Genomic DNA, 15,861 nt, shown 5'->3' on the forward strand with positions numbered 1-15,861 from the left:
AGAAAGGAAGAAAGGAAGAAAGAAAGAATGACTATCCAAAGTTCCAGGGTAAAGGTAGGAAACAAATTACCATGACTATCTTAACTGGCTATTGTCATTGACACTCAGTTTGACAAACTCAGCCCATGGATATTTGTTATTTGCTAGGTTTTGTCCCTACAACTGAAAATTCATGCATAATAATTTCTTATGGCTAATAGGATTCTGATTAGAAGACTTCATTAACTTGTTACTTTGTCCCTACAGAAATTACTATGCTGTCCTACAGTAGGCTTATTTACTTACATTGAATGGTTCACCTTCTACTATCCCACATAAGTCCCAAATGTAAGCAATGCCAGTCAACAATCAAGCTCAGTGGTATAGTCTGTCTCTAGAATTAGCTCAGTTCTATAAATAGCTAAATAGAAGCCATCATGGATACAATTTGAATCAGTCTGAATTAAATTGGAAAAGCTTTGTCTGATTCAAAAGTAAAACATACAGAAAAACCACAGCCCTAGACTGGGAAAGGGGGAGTATCACAGAGAGTCTACTCCATTTGCTTGAAACTCTCAAATGCCATAAAGAAGTAAATCAAAGAGCCTCGGCAGTATTTCAGAAGACATCAGTGCTTCTGTGACTTGGCAGCTCAGTTTATCAAATCAGAGTGATAATGAGGCCTGCTGACTGGTCCTGAGTGGACCATTTACTTTGGCTGTGCTCCAAGGCCATGGGCTTCACCCCTAACCCAAATCAGTAGCTGTGAAGCATGTGCTGTCAGTTACAGAGGAAGCTGCAGGAGAGTTTGATGGAGCAGTGTAAATTCATCACTGCTCACTGAAAAGCCAGGTCAAGGTCCAGGTGTTACTGATGGCATATGAGAGGTTGTGAGACTCATTTCAGGAGAGAAACTGTGTTACACAGCTTAAGATTTATCAGTTGCCATGTTTCCCTCGCTCTTCTGTGCTAATATCATTTTCTTTAATAATTCAATAGATAAACATGGGCAGAAGGTCAGTTATAGTTATGAGTAACTTGGCGTATTGCAACCCAGTTCAGAGGAAGCCTGAGGTCTGACTGACTCAGAGAAAGAAAACCATCCTAATATATAATCAACAACTGTACATGCGTGCAAATAAGTTTTGCAATTCCTTGTCTCTGCCATAAATGCAACAATAATACCAGCTGAATACAGGTACAGATGTGTGTGTGTGTGTTGATATTTTTATTCTTCATACATAAACTTGTGCATCATTATAATAATAATTATTATTATTATTGTTGATGTTTTCTTGGAAGTTTCTCTGTGATGATAATGCCCACTATTCCTTGGGTTTCCTTACATTCAATTTGCCAGATTTCAAATGTAGTTGTTGACCAGTAGTTAATTTATTCATAATTTTCGAAGTTTAAAAACAGCAACTGAGCAGACATATTAGATATAATTTATATTTTAATGTGTAATAATTAACTCAGGGTATAGAACAAATCTGAAATCCAATGCTTATTTTTGTGTCATGAAAAATATTTATTTTCGATAAGAAGATATTTTAAATCCACTTGATAATTTAAAATATACAAAGCATTATTGTTTGTTATAATCATCACCTTATATTTTAAAAGGCATAGAAACCATGAAACTTATTTCTCACTGAAACTTTGCTGTTACTCATTTTTTCTCCAAGATTCCCCTCTCACGCCCATAGCTCCCTTCTTTACTTTTATTAGTTCAGTGTTTCTAGATTTGATTTAGAGATAGAGGACTATTGGATTTTCTGTGGCTAGTTTATTTACTCGATAAAATGTTCTCAAATTCACTTATATTGTTTTAAATGAGAATAAACACCTCAGCCCTTATTAAGAACAAATTGTATTTTGTTGTATATATGCCATATTCCCTTTACGCAACCAAAAAGCTAACTTGTTTCTTATTTCTTGTGAATCGTAAAGGTTAATTCAGTGGACATGAGGATGCAGGTATCTCTTTGGAATACTTCTGTAAATTATTTTAGATGCATACCCAGAAATGAACATCAACCACCGTGTTTTCTACAGTTATTTTAAGGCCTGCTCCTTCAGGAGGGACTGTGTTCCTTTTCTGCACATCTCATCAAGGCTGGCTGTCTTTCTCTTACAGACATGAGGAGATGCTTCACTGTGGTTTTAATTGTCACTTGCCTGATTAGTAATGATGGACAATTGTCGTCCATGTGTTGTCCACTTGCACATCTCCTTTTGAAGTATTATTTCTTCAAAATAATGGTTTTCAGTTAACAAAGACCTAAATGTAGAATGAAGTCTCCATCTACTGACACCTAGGAGTTGGTAGGCACGATTCCAAGCACTGACCACCAAATACCTCCAAGTCATCATGATCAGGGATGTCACTGGGGAAAATTACCATTTTCAGGTCCCATTATTATGAACAGTTTTGAAAATAACAAATATTAAGTCAGGAACATTAATTAGAAAATGATCACAAATTAAAGGATGACATAGGAGCAACAAAGCCAATATTGAGTAATGGATAAAATTGTCACCAGCAACTAATTTCTCAGATAGTTTAAATTGATTTAATAAAACACTAATGGCCATGTTTAGATATTAAATAAATTATTCTAAGAGAATATGTCAAAGATAAACATATTTATGTTATATATTCATGATTTGATAAATGTTTAACTAGTCATCCCAACTTGTATGATTACTATGGTAGCAAACTCTTGACAAAGAAGCATATAAGTCAGAAAACAATATCATCATTAAGTAAATTATAAAACCTAGGCATTTATTTATGTATAACAAATGTACTTAGTGAATAAATGTATAGGCTTAACAAAAACTCTGATTTTTCACCATCAATCACTATAGAAAAACGTTTGTGCCTAGGAAAGATAAGAAATAATACAGTAATCTGACATTAGGCTAGAACAATGAAGTGATTTCAGACAGGAATCTACATTTTAGGCTAGAACAAGGAATTAGGCTTCAGACATGAAAATAACTTTGGGCTAGGACAGGGACATTGGCTCAGATACTTTGGTCATCCTGATAAGCCCTTAGAAACATTGATCGACATGGGAGTGTTCACAGAATTTTGTTTATTGCCTTACTTGTTCTTTGACTATTTGTGTTTATTGTCTTGCTTGTTCCTTGACTATTTGCATCTATTGCATTGCTAGTCCCTCAAACTAAAACTGACCTTAATACTCCCATGTATTAACATGGTATAAAATTATAATTAAATTAAAATGGATTGGATTAAAAATAAAATTTTTAATAAATTATTTAAAATAATAAATTATTTAAAAAATAATAAAATTTAATTGGATTAAAAATCCAATTAAAATGGTATAAAAGCAAAAAGTAGGAGGGGGATGGAATAGAGGGGTTCTAGGGAGGGGAAATGAGGAAAGGGGATGACATCTGAAATGTAAATAAATAAAATATCCAATAACATAAATAAATAAATAAGGAAAAAAAGAAAAAAATCCAGTAAATTGGATAACATACCTATCCAGATAATTTATCTCAATAGATTAATAATTTATATGACCATGTGTTAGAGAAAATATCAAAAAAAAAAAATAGGAACATTCAGAATAGTCATTATTGGGTAAGGGAAAGGAGTTCTCACTCAGCGAAAGAACAAGAAGAGCAGATACAAGGTGGGTAATAGAGCAAGTGATTTATAATAACAAAAAAAAATGTTAATTCCCAAGAAGTCTGTTTGGCATTAGACGCATGAGAATTAAAACAAAACAAAACAAACAAAACCTACATAACTCTGGGAAAGAAAAATGAGTAAGGGTAAAATTTTACTTTATTTGTATCTTTAATGTAAACTTGTACTTGTTTTCAGAATATATGTTCATGAGAATAAAAGATCTGTTCATAATGTATTCTGGGAACGGGGCTGGGGTGGTGTCTCAGTCAGCAAAGTTTCAGTCTTGCAATCATGAGGCTGAATTCAGATCAGTAGTTCACTAAAAGCCCCACATGGTAGAAAGAGTTATGAAGCTTTAATGCTTAGATGGGAGTTGGCCTCAGAGAGCTGGGGAGTGAAGACAGATGGAGCCAATGAGCTCCTTCATCAGCCAATTGGTGAGCTTTGAGTTCAGCAAAAGACCTTGTTATAAAAATGAAAAGATGAAAGAGTCATAAAGAAAGATACCCTCTGCTCTGCCTTCTCATCCACTAGCACACATATTCACATGCATCTGCTTATGTATTAGTAAAAATGCACATATCCATATATCATATAGACATTAAGTAAATATACATTTTTTAAATTTTTTATTGGATATTTTATTTACAATTCAGATGTTATCCCCTTACCCCATTCCCCCCCCCCTCTGCCCAGGAACCCCTTATCCCATCTCCCCTCCTCCTGCTTCTATGAGGATGTGCCCCCACCTACCTCCTCCACTCCCCACCCTCGAAATTCCGCACACACAGCATCCAGCCTTCATGAGACCAAGGATCTCTTTTCCCACCTATGCCTGACAGAGCCATTCTCCCTTACATATACAGCTAGAGCCCTGGGTCCCTCCCTAAGTGCTCCCAGGCTGGTGGTTTAGACCCTGAAAGCTCTGGTTGGTTGGTATTGTTGCTCTCTTCATGGGGCTGCAAACCTTTTCAGCTCCTTCAGTCTTCAAATTAAGAGTAAAATGAAGTTCTGTGAGCAGTCTGTAAAGGTGTAACTCTTATTGTGGGTTAGCATCTAAATTCACAGAAAGAAAAATAAAACATTTGCAAAAGGAGCCAACAGTTTTCAGGCCTGTTCTTCACTCAAGCATGAGCTAATATAATGTCTTGGGCCAATTTTATTCATCCCATTATTTCCCAATCTCTTCACACAAAGATAAGGTGAGCTCACATTTTTTACAGGAATTCTGTGCAGACAAAATTAAGATCAGCATTTTTTTTTTCCTGGTTGCTCTCAGGGTCTCAAAGATCCCAGTAATCCCTGGGTAGTGTCTCTGCCTTCTTGATAGTCTGATGTCAGTACCTAACTGCCCCACCCTGCCTTCTTAAGTCGGAAAAATTGCTCTAGATGATGTTTTTACAAGGGAGACTCAGGATATCAAAGTTTATGAGCCACCTTTGCTACAGTTTGGAAGATCCCTTTAGAAAGAGAGCTAAAAGTATTCTGGAGGAAGGAGAATTTTAAGTCAGGGCCAGATCCTGTGAGCACCAAACATCCCTTTATTGAGTCTGGAGGGAAGGATTAAAGCCAGATGGGTGCTGCTAAAAGCAGGTGTGCAGGAGGAGGTGCCTGTTCAGCAGTTTAGAATAAAAAGTTATTGGCCTAGGGGTTCCATAGCAACATTTTTAGAACAGCAGAGCCACAGTAAAGTAACAGCGAACTGCACTAAGTTCATCCTCTGTGCTTTCTGTTCAAGCCATGTGAAAGCGACCTACCTCTTTGTTTGATCCCATACTTTGTAATTCTCTTGTTCCCGCTGTCCTTTCCACGTATATTAAAACGCAATTCACTCTCCTTCAATTTGTGTAAAGATGAGACTGGGATAGAAGTGCCACATAGCTGACAGGTCATACTTTAAATTAAGTTTCCCAAATAAGAATTTAATCTAGTTTCAATAAAAGAGTTATTAACTACTTTTAATTAGGAAAAGCAAGGCTGAATGAGGGGCACTTTCCTCAGCCTCCCAACGCAAAGAGCTAATCACTAGTCTGTGATTGCAGGGCTTGTCTTCCAAGGCTGTTTCACAGAAGACAGAAAATAAGTCCCAATGAGAGGAAGGGCCTGTAGTGGACTTGTCTGGGCATATTCCGTAGTTTTCTTTTGAGTTTCTTGCAAGGATTAGCCGTGTGATCAATAAATGGGAAGGCTCTTTTTAAATTGATCAAAACCTTTGATATTCACAAAATTAAATCCAGCAAGACCAACCATTACTAAAGGACATTCTTGAATATTAGCATACTAGAAATGCAGTTACCTCTTAACTTCAGTTTTTGCTTGATATGCAATGACTGTGCTTCTCAGATAATGGCAAACTTGATCTTAGGGTGGGCTGTCTGAGACCCAGGGAACTCTCTTTAACTCACTGTGTACTCTTCCCAAAGCCCAATAGGCAATAGGCATGTGACCAATGAGATCTAGACATGAACTCTTATTTCTCTTTTCCAATCTCCCATGTTCTTCCAAACAATTTCTCCTTCCCTATTTGTCCTACTTCTCCTCCCTCTTCGTAAAGGAAAGAGAAATTTCAAAACAAATCAAAACTTCAAATGTAATGTGTTTATGCTTCTAGATATATATAGACATTATAGCCCTGTCTAAACTTAAAGGAAAATGAAAATTGACAGATTTATTTGCTCAAGGACTTCCTAGTAATGACTCTTTTCCCCTACGTTTAATCTTAGAAGCACAGAAACAACAGAGAAAGTAGGAAAACTGGACTAAATCAAAATGGTAAGCTTCTACACCCTATAGAGAGCAACAGAGAGAAGAGAATACCATAGGATTAAAAGCAAGTGTTTGCAATTCACATATTTGTCAAGGGTAACATCCAGTGTTATGCAAGGAATATATTTAACTGTACAGAAAGACAATCAAGAGCCTAATCAAACCTTGAAAAATTCACAAGTAGACCCTTATCAATTTCCAGATATTTTTAGGAGCTATACATCCATCTTGTCTTTATCTTATGAGTCTTCATTTTCCTCTACAGATAATACATGCTGTCCACTAGCACGCACTAGTTCTGAGACAGGGTGAGAAATACATTGTCATTTTAGAGACTAATTTCAGAACCCCCAAGGGAACCTGTTATTTTTAAAATATTTACATTTTACAAATGTAAAGACAAACAACAACAACACACAGTTACAAACAACACACAGTTGCTAGTGTGACTTTAACTTGCCTTCCTTGTTAATCTGACTCAATGGTAGGTAATTCATCTCTTGCCCCTGCCCCTAACCTGGCCAACATTAATGCTAACTGCTGCTCCTTTCCACTAATGTCAACTTTAAAATGACAATCTTTATTAGCTTTTAATTCACAATTGAAAAGAATGTTAGAGCTCTCAGAAGATCATGCTCATGTCCATTGAGAGTTCCCTGAGGTGGAGGCACACACTCAGATACAAGAGAATCTGTTGAGGTAACAGAACATTGTTCCATGGAACCACTGGGTAGGAAAGAACCAGGCCAGGACATGTCATGATTTTGTAACTCCTGAATAGAGATGATCATAATTCAACAACTTACAATTTAAGAAAACCATTTTGGGTAAGGACAAGAAATATATTTGATGCCTGGGCAATTAAATAAGGACTCTGGCAGAGAATTAGTTATTAATTAATTTAACAGGGAATATAAGATCATGAAGTTGAACAACAAACTAATTCTTGAAGTCAGTTGTACTTTTAAAAGTGCAACTTTGGGTGAAAATTATTTGAAAACTAAAAATGAAACACAAATTAGGCATACAATGCCATCAACAATCCAATTCTGTAACAATAGTGAAGGCATACATACAAATCATAGTCCTATCATAACTGAGATGTATGGAAAATTTGAAAGCGATTTTTATAAAAGAATAGATACTTCCCCTCACCAAATAATTGAAGACAACCACTTACAAAGAGAAACAATGAATATTCATGCTTCAAATCAATAGATGAAATGAAGGCAAATAGAAGGAAATGACAGAAAGCATAAAGGCACAAAGTAAATCCAGACAAAGCATATCCATTTTCCTAATAGCCCCAAATTAATTTTAAAAGCCACTCTAAAGAAATAAATTTTCAGAGTGTGTTTTTTTTTAAAAAAAAAAAAAATCCCAACCCTGTGCGCCACAAAACAAATACCTAAAATAAATTGACAAATAAGCTTTATTTGCAAAACAAATGAGATACTTGAGTGCTTATCACAGTGAAATTGGCAATGGTAATCTCCTCCACTTAATTTTAATAAATCTATAGGACATGAAATAAGGAAAGCCATTTCTACATGAAAGAATATTATTTTTAGACTAGAGCTGAGATGTCAGATTGTTACAAATGCTTCAGAGTACTATTAAAGAATGACAAAGATTGTTCTTACCTTCACACAAGTGTATACATTCCCATAGTTTTATCTGGGTACTGGAGCTAGAGAAAATTTAAGACTACTTTTAATATTCCACTCATCTAGGAATACATGAGCATGTGTTTGATGGGCTCATTTTACCCATAAAACTTAAGTGAAGGCACAAACTGAACTCTGTCATTTCATGAAGGGAGAAGGTATCTGACTAAAGTCCTCAGATTGAATGGTTTTGCCTTGCTTCTGATAGACATTACTTCAAAAACAGGAAAACACATTAAGCTTTTATTTAGAGGTTTATAGGTTCTGGTCTCATTTCCTCTCTTTTACATTAATGTTATACTTAGCCACTAAAAGTGGAGGAAATTGAATAAAGGCAAATTTGAAATATGCAATAGTACACACAAAACTGTTTAAGGGAACCTTAGAAATTGCTTTGCATAAATATAAGATAGACTTAATGTGTGGCTTGTACTATTAAAGCCAATTGTTCCTTATACTCTTGATAAAACAGAAATGTCGCTTTCGGTTCTCCAAACACTAACCTAATAAAAAATTTCTAACCTTAAGAGTTTTTTATCCCATTACATTTCATCTTCATAAACAATATTAGCACTTACAGAATAAAAGAAATAACAACAAAACAAAATGCTAAATCTTCACCAGGCTCAAGTCAGGAAAATGCCTGTCCTTGGGTTATTCAAAACATACAGGTGGTGATGAGCAAAGACAATTCAAATAAGGTTCACACAGTGATCAAATTGAAAATCTCTTCTCCTGCCTATGACAATACTGGAAATTAACAAGATTGTTGTTGTGGATGCCCAGATTTACATGAAATATGCATTATATGGTAATTTTCTAGGAGAGTTGACATTTATATGCCTGCCATGTATCATGAAATGTAGATCCATCACCAACATTTGCATGAATTAGGATTTCCATTTTCTATTTCCAGTTTTGGGTCCCATCTACAGCAGTAATTGTTCCCATTAACAGGACATCCTAGCACCTGGTGTGTTCTGCCCTGCTAGTTCTTGTTATAGTCCACTGTTTCCTCATCTCATTCCACTTTCTCCCTCATGAAAAATAAATAAATAAAAATAAAAAATGACAAATGTATCTGGGCTATTACTTCCAATGTGTAATTATCTTTACATAATAAATATTATTGTCTTAGTTCAACCTGTCTGTATTAAATATTGTATTTCTAAGCTCCAAAGTGCTCAGCTATAATTTGGCTTATATATAAGACACATTGCATATTCAAACAAAAAATTGTAAATGTTTACATAAGCACACACACCTAGCCACAGACATATATCCAGATATCCAAGAAAGAAAATGATTACTCACAAGAAATATATTCTTCATTTCATGAGCTGGGAGCCAAAAATATGTATAATAGCAAAAAATTGAGAAGAATGGAGATATGTATAATAACAAAAATTGTTGATTTTTTTCTCTATATTATTGAACATCAATCTTAAGACAAGTCACTTTGACTTACACGATTCTAGTGAGTATGATTTTTTAATTTGCATTTCTATGGTTATTAATTTCTTGTCTTCACATTTACCGGCTTCTGTGCAACCATCCAGTGAATTAGTCCCTTTCACATTATTTCTTCATCTTACTGGCATTCTATCATATATTTTACCCAGGGTTTCTCATAAATGCTGGATATTACTCTGATTCATATACTAAAAACAATGTATCATTTATATAAGAAGGTTAGTCAAGCAAGCATTTTTAATTAGGATGAAGTAATGTATATCATTTAAAATACAATATGTGTGTGTGTTCCAAATCTTGCAAAGATGAATGTTTCAAATCAAGCTTACAAAGATATTCTGCACAGTTTTCTCCTATGAACGGTATTGTTTTTAACTTAGTTCATTTAATCCACCTGTGCAGAGTAAAATGAGAATTAGGCTTTCTTCATTCTTCATGCACTAGCGTGATGAAATATATATATATATACCAAAACTAAAAATAACGAAAACAACAACAAAAACAAAACTCAACCAACCAAACCAAAACCTACCTCTCTTCTTTTCACTATTTTTTCAGTGTCTTCTTATATAATTATAGCTTTACTTAAAGTTTGTACTCTGAAATCCTGGCTGGCTCATCTGTTACTGTACCAACACAATAATCACTTTCTTTGTAAAACCCTTAATGCTTGTCTTCAGGTCTAAATAGATATCATTCTATTTGTTATTTTAAAAATATGTCCTGTAATAATTAATTTTAAAAGAGGCCATTGCTTTGAAAGAAAGTAAGGAACAAATACATAGGAAAATTTGGTGGGAGGAAAGAAATGAAAGAAATGATGTAATTATAATTTTAAAACTAAAAAATAGTTTTTAAAACTTAATGGTATTTGTTGGCCAGGTTCACTGTAAGACTTTAGAAAGCCCAAGATTTTAGAATGATTCTGTTGTATTCCTCTTCAAGACCAGCTGATAAACTCGTTTCTAAACTCTGCTTATGATTTTATGTTCAAATCAGCAGCTGATGTAATGGTGTTTTACTGTGGCTCCATTCAACCCTGTTGTTAGGAAGTATTTGTCATCACTAATGGTTGTTTATTCTAATTTATAAATATTGTTACCATTATATTTCCTAGCTGAGATATATACTTTTAATTCAGTAAGCCTATTGAAATATAGTATTTATTGTAATAATTACTGGCTCTCTTAGATTTTCTATACACATAATTATATCATCTAAATAAATATTGGATTTATTCTCCTCTATGTTTCAAAATCATGTTTTCTTTCTGGCCTTAATTTCAGTTCCATGTTAAACAGAATGTGGCAGACACCAAAGCCTAATTTTCAACTTAAGTTGGAAGAAAGTTATAGTCTCACCATTAATTATTTTAGCTATATGAATAGGTTATGTAGTCCTTAATAAGATAATGAAATTTCCCTACTTTTTCTAAATTATGAAATAAATTTGAAAGCAAATTTCTTCTACTTTCATAAAAGCAATCATATGATGTTTTTCCTTTAGGCCATTAGTGTAATGAATTACAATTTTTCATAAGATTATGCCTATATTACATGTATCACAGTAGCTCGTTGAAGAAGGCATCAATTAACTAAATGGGTTTAATTAGCCAACATTATATTCAGTATATTTTACAAGCATATTCATGATGATACGCACTCATTCTGTTGTTGTCTTCATACAGTTATGTATGACATTCATAACTGACAAATTTATATTTTCAGCTCAAGTTGTATGATAATTAATAGTAGTGAATACACTAGTATATAATATTTACATTCTGATATCATATATATAAACAATGCCTGATAAGTGTGAGTGTGTGTGCATGTCTGTGAGTTATATGTCCCTGAGTGTGTATATATGTGTGTGAGACTGGATTAATATTAGCAGTTAGTTTGGAAAGTCATTGCAACTTGCTGATTTTATATATATATGCAGAGGAGCTCAGACACATATAGAGCCTATATTCATCAGTTCAGTCTCTATGAGCCTCTATGATCCCGGGTTAGTTGATTCTGTGGCCTGTGCTTTTGTGGTATCCATGACCCTTCTGGCTCCTACAATTCTTTCTCTCCCTTTCCTGCAGTGTTTCTCTGGCTCTACCTACTGTCTGGCTGTGAGTTTCTGCATCTGCTCCCATCAGTTGCTTAATGATGCCAATCTGATGACAATTGTGCTAAGAACCAGTCTGTGAGTACAGCAGTATATCATCAGGAATCATTGCATTAACTAGTTTTCTGTTTTTTTTGTTTTGTTTTGTTTTGTTTTGTTTTGTTTTCAGGCTTGTTTGGATTTATCTTGGGTTTCTGGGTTATCATGCCTTTGGTTCCAGGTCCTCCAAGCAGTGTCCTGCATGGACTCCCTTTCTGGAGTGGATTTCAAGAGTAGTTCAGTTGGCAGAGAACTTACCTAACATGCATGTATAATTTATCATTTTTTAACAATGCCTGATAAGTGTGATTGTGTGTGCACGTCTGTGAGTGTATGTCTCTGAGTGTGTATATGTGTGTGTGAGACTATTAGCAGTTAGTTTGGAGAGTCATTGCAACTTACTGATTTTATTCTAACATTATTGTAATTTTCTAAGGATTCAAAGAACAGATATTTTGTAAATTTTACATGTGCTTATATATTATGTTGATGCTGGTGTCATTTTTAAAATTTCATTTGCTTGTTTCATTAGCTAATGAAATTAATTATTGATACTCGTATCAGTTCTATATCTATATATATTCAATTATCAAATATCTTAACTTATATTCAATAGAAGTTTATCTGAATATATGATCATACTATTGGTCAATAAAGATATATATGTCATTCTACATATTGTGGTTTATTTTTTATTCCACAAAGTATGGATTTCATAAGTGTGGTAAAAGAAATATCACCTATATAGGAGGAACTTAGCCAAACAGACCCTGCCGAAACCCTGGCATATGTGTCTCTATTACTTCCTCCCTGAGCCAAATTAGAATCTGTCAGCTTGGCTAAAGAACACTGATGCTGGATCAGGAGATGGAGCAAGACACTGAGAAAAAGACAGTGTCATATCTGGCTTCTTGAGAGCCAATGAGATGCAGGAAGGGAGGTATATATTTTTCCCAGTTCCTGTAATAAATAAGTTTTCATTTGCCACCTCTCAGACTCTCAGAGTCTGTATTGTTGACTCTGCATCTTTGTTTTTTAAATTGGGTATTTTATTTCTTCACATTTCAAATGTTATTGCCTTTCCAGGTTTCCCCTCTGGAAATCCCCTATCCCACCCAGTAACCTCTGCTTGTATGAGGATGCTCCCCCACCCACCAACCCACCCACTCCCACTTGACATTCCTCTACACTGGGGCATGAATCTTCACAGGACCAAGGGCTTCTCCTCTCATTGCTGCCAGACAAAGCCATCCTGTACTACATATGCACCTGGAGCCATTGATCCCTCCATGTGTACTTTTGGTCAGTGGTTTAGTCCTGAAGGGTCTGGTTGGTAGATATTGTTGTTCTTCCTATGGGTTTGCAAACCCCTTCAGCTCTTCAGTCCTTTCTCTAACTCCTCCATTGGGGTCTCCGTGCTCAGTCCAATGGTTTAGCTGCGAGCATCCACCTCTGTATTTGTCAGACTCTGGCAGAGCCTCTCAGGAGATATCTATATCAGGTTCCTGTCAGCAAGTACTTCTTGTCATCCACAATAGAGTCTGTGTTTGGTGTCTGTATGTGGGATGGATCCCCAGGTAGGGCAGTCTCTGGATGGCCTTTCCTTCATATTTCCACTCCCAAGTGTTTTGGTTGAGGTCACAAGCAACAGGGGTATGCTTTCTTCACCCTGTTAACTGCTTTAGAGGAAATACAGTGTTGTGCTCTCAAACACCATATTAACTACTTTTTCTTTAGAGGTCTCTTTATAGCATAAAGTCCCCTATCTAAAATTACTGCTCCTACAATATTTGTATTATAAATTTCTATTGAGTCCTGTTAAGTACATACATGCAGCCACTAATCCCACTCCACTAATCATTGTCAGTGGTGATGGCACTGAAAATAGGAGTAGACTATAAAGGCCTACATAGCTAGGCAAGAGCTAGACTACTAAATGGCATTGCTAGCACTCAAAAATATGTGTCCTATGTTGAAACAGGTTTAAGGTACCTTAAAATTGCTATTGATGACCATGAAAGCCTCAAGTTTGTGATCTTCCTGCCTCCACTATCTGGTGGGGATTGTTGCTAATGCTTTGTCTTAATCTAGCTTGCAGAATCACATGGGAATCTGTGCATTCAGATGCTAAAGGAAGTCTGCTCCCAGTTGGCTATCATTGGGAAATAAAGTAGCCAACAGCCAATAGCTGGGCAGTGAAAAAAAAAAAAAAAGGTGGAGACTTTTAGATTGACCAGGCAAGGATCCAAGGTAGAAGAAAGGAGAGGAATCACCATGACTCGAAACCAGAGGGATCAGATTTAAGATCTGCAAGAGAGAAATCACCCAGTAATGTATGTGGAAAAGCAGCTCTAAGCTAGGGACAGTGGGTGGGCGTGGCTTCCCAGAAGGTAACAGGGCAGCAAAGATAAAATATAGTGTTAGAAGGCGTTAAGCCAGGAATACTGGAGGGGAGTGTGTTAGCCATGGGGAGGTTTAGAAGTGCCCAGCCATTGAGCTAATTAAAATTAAGGCTGTGTGTGTGTGTGTGTGTGTGTGTGTGTGTGTGTGTGTGTGTGTTTCATTTGTGAATCCAGAGAGTTCTGGTGAGTGGATGAAGCATGACCTGTAGGGCAGATTAGATTAATAATTCACCTCTACAACTATCGAGCATCTTGGAGTGCACTGCTATTCTTTCATTCTAAATATATGATGAATTTCAATAACATCTTTTCTAATGTTAAATCCATTAGTTTGTCTGACTCTTGGGTAAGGAGGACTGATTCATATTAAGTGGAGAAAGGGAAGTTCCTTGACCTATCAATGCCTACAAAATGAAAGAAACAAATATAGTGGTGAAATTCAGTTCAACTTTTCATAGTCATGTCCAGAAAAAAAGGAATTTCTTTCTATGTGATTACTCCTTACCCAGCTATGTTCATGCATATAAGTAACCATTGCATAGTAGATTACAAATATATTTTTGAAAATTTTTAAATTTTGATGTGAACTTTATTCTAGCATTTATGATTTATATTAATCTACAATTTTCTTATAATTTTTTTGATATATAAGACAATGCTCACCTAACCAAATATGTTGGCACTCATTCATTTTTTTTCTCTTACTTCCTGGCAAAGTCTATATGTTATGGTTCTTTCTACCTTAATATACCACAGAACTTATCAAGAAATCTTAACAGGAATGTTAATTGCATAATATTTTCTATTTCTTTATGAGTGTGAAAATGTACATGACATAATGTTCCTGACACTCAGTTTTTTAAAATTGCATTTCCTTTCATTTTCTATACATGAGTGTTTTGCCTGTACATATGTATTTGCACTATGTGTATGTTTGGTGCCTGTGGAAGCTAGAAGATGGCGCATGATTTTTTGCAACTGCTCTTTTTAAACTAATTAATAATTTAATTAGTTATTTTATTTGTTTGCATCCCAAATATGACCCCGTTTCCCGGCACATCCGCAGTTCTTTCCTTATCCCCATCCCCTTAGCCTCTGAGAGGATGCATCTCCCCTCTCTGAGGCATCAAGTCTCTCAAAAATTAAGTGCATCCTCTCCCACTAAGGCCAAACAAGGCAGCTCCCTGCTACACATGTACCAGGGACCTTAAACCAGTCTGTTTATACTCTTTGGTGGGTAACTTAGACCCTAAGAGCTTGCAAAGGGCTGGGTTAGTTGACATTATTGGTCTTCCTGTGGGGTTACCACCCCCTTCAGTTCACTCAGTCCTTCTCCTAAAGTTTCTCTGTCTCAGTCAGATGCTGAACAGTCTCTTAGAGGACAGCCATGCTAGGCACCTGTCAGCAAACACAACAAAGAATCAGTAATAGTGTCAGGGCTTGGTGTTCACCCATGGGATAGATCCCAAGTTGAGCCTGTCACTGGTCAGCCATTCCTTCAGTGTCAATTCCATTTCTGTCTCTGCAATTCTTTTAGACAGGAGCAATTTTGGCTTGAAAGTTTTATAGGAGGGTTGGTGTCTCCATCTCTCCACTGGAGGTCCTGTCTGATTGCTGGAGGTAGTTTTTTCTGGTTCCACATCCCCATTGGTAAGCATTTTGGCTAAGGTCGCCCACATTGATTCCTTGGATCCTTCCTCATCCCAGGTCTCTGGGACTTCTTAGAGGGTCCCTCATACCTTCCCAC

The sequence above is a fragment of the Arvicanthis niloticus genome, chromosome 3 (genome assembly GCF_011762505.2).
Source record: "Arvicanthis niloticus isolate mArvNil1 chromosome 3, mArvNil1.pat.X, whole genome shotgun sequence".
Taxonomy (NCBI): Eukaryota; Metazoa; Chordata; class Mammalia; order Rodentia; family Muridae; genus Arvicanthis; species Arvicanthis niloticus.